This window comes from Sciurus carolinensis, chromosome 9 (genome assembly GCF_902686445.1).
Source record: "Sciurus carolinensis chromosome 9, mSciCar1.2, whole genome shotgun sequence".
Lineage (NCBI taxonomy): Eukaryota > Metazoa > Chordata > Mammalia > Rodentia > Sciuridae > Sciurus > Sciurus carolinensis.
Window position 1 is genome coordinate 42589949 of NC_062221.1, and position 2449 is coordinate 42592397.

Consider the following 2449-nt stretch of genomic DNA (forward strand, 5'->3'; position numbering starts at 1 on the left):
TTAATGGAGTAACAAGAATCTAATCCTGGGCCTGGCAATTACACAAGTAAGGACTTCAAACTTGTCAGCATAATGTCTGAAAAGTTTTAAGTTTTAATATTATTTCAGCATCTTCACTTAGTATTGGGCACCCCAATTGTTTACTTACTTATGTTTTATTTTCTTGTTAATATCCTACTTTGTGCTAGTATTTCAGGTGATACTTGGAAATTTCATCAAGAGTCTGAGTTCTGATCATTATGGCACATACTTCTGGTCATAAGGCCAGTGAAGTCCAATAGTTACTTCCCAGAACAATTGCAAAAAGCTCTTGGAAAAATGTGCACAATTCTGAGAATACCAAATGGATACCTAATGTTTGTGGTTGCAAATGAAATCGTGTAATATAGTATGCTTTAGGTTAACTGGAATCCCATGTATAAAGTTAAAAACTATATTCCGATACCAAGACATAGGCAAGGTTATTTCAAGCTCTTCCAGTCACAAAGAAATGAGGGGACATTTGCTATGCCTTTGCCTGGGAGAACTAAATGGTTAATTCTCCCCATTGTGGGCCAAAATAGTCAGCTTTACAGACTGGAAGGGATAAGGCACCTTTATACAGCCTATTTCCAGTTTCGTGTGGCTGTTTATGTTACTGAACTAGCGACAGGGGTTGAGGCAGGAAAATGGGTTGGGTTACTTAAAACTCCTTGAATGTGGATACATCAGCTTGTGGGAAGGAAACTATTTAAAATGGGGCTTAGGAAAAGGGGGGGAAATGCTCTTTCCCCATATGAGATTCTTCCACGATGCTGTCATGCAATCTTGAAAACCTCCATAGAACAGTAGGTCACTCTCATTGGATATATGCAAATTATCTGAGACCAGTGGTTTCCTGGCAGAGAAAAACTTATAATAACAGAGCAAGAATGCAATTTGAGCCCTTGCTCTCTGAAATCCCTGAAAGAACAGAGTCGTTCTTGACAGGGCAATTTCAGCCCTTGACATTCCAGGAAATAGCTTCATAATGTCATTTGGGCTAGGGTTGTAACCAATCCTAAGACGTGGAGACACAGATGCAGTACATAAGATTTAAAATATTAGTGTGGCGACCACTATCCGTTTTCACACGGAATTTAACAACAGAAACCACCACCAGAACAAAAACCAAGCAAGGCATCTTAATTAAATTTAACATTGTCACTAGTAATTATACACCATGTAGGAAAAGGAAGGATTTCTGCCAAGAAATTGCAGACACATCCTGAAGACTATTTCCTTTCCATTTCCTAGGTACTGGGTCCCTGCCATATCCAGGATGTGACACCCAAACAAGACTGTATTTTGATCATTAATATATATGCAGAGTTAACCCTACCCCAGGGCCTCAAAGGCCTTTATGAGACATGCTGGCCTTTACATTTCAATGTGTTTCATTTTCTCTGGGTGCAGTACAACTGAAAAAGGTTACAAGAGTCAGGTTAAAAGTCAGGAAATGGATCAGGGCCCCACACTATGACTCATTTTCTTGCAATGCAATGAAGCAATGACATTTCCTCGAGGAAAACTGATTAGAGATGACAGGCAGCCACAGTTAGCCCCAGTGTTTGCAGTGGAAGGCGTCAGCCCTGCCTGCCTCCAGTTCCTGCCTCTTCCGTTCTGTTCCTTGGTTGGAGCTTCTCAGAGGTCTGGGGGGGCAGAGAGGGGCAGGGAGAAATACAGAGAGAGAGAGAGAGACCCAGTCTACTTCCATATTTTAAACAGTTCTGTATATTTAAAAATGAAGGTGTGCTAAAACTTAGTGACCAAAATTAAAAACTGTGGAATATTTTCATCATGTAAAAAGTTGCATCTATCTTTTCCTAACTCATACAACATCACATAACCAGTGGCAGATGACCTTGTAATGAGTCATCAGTTTAGGTGAATGATGAACAAGTCCTCTGCTTTCAATGTGAGGTATCTGTATGACTGCAGGGATATCATCTTTGCAGATATCTATAGAAGAGTAAATTTGAAAATTTGCCTGATTGTAAGTCCTGAGCCAAATGAGCCTTCTAGATGGATAACCCCAAGCAGATGGGGAACTTTTTTTTTTTTTTAACAAAAATATGTTGCCAATGAGTCAATCCCACCTGTGCAGGGCACATGGCTTGGGTGAACAGGAGCTCCCTGGGCTAAGTTCCAGCCTGAACAGGTGATTTTGTGCACATTGCATAATGGCAGTGGCCCTACTGGCCTCCATATGCAGACAGACTTGCTCTTATGACCAATTTAGAGACCTGAATTAAGGGCTCTGGCCATACACTGAGACCGCACATTAAACTGCCCTTGCTTCTCCATCTCTGGCCTGGCGACTGGATTTGGATGATTGGGCTTCTGCCCTGTATCTCTATTCATGTCTGGATGGCTGGTGGATGCTGCCCAGAACTGCCTGTCTATTCCCTTTACCATCCCCTTCTAGGGA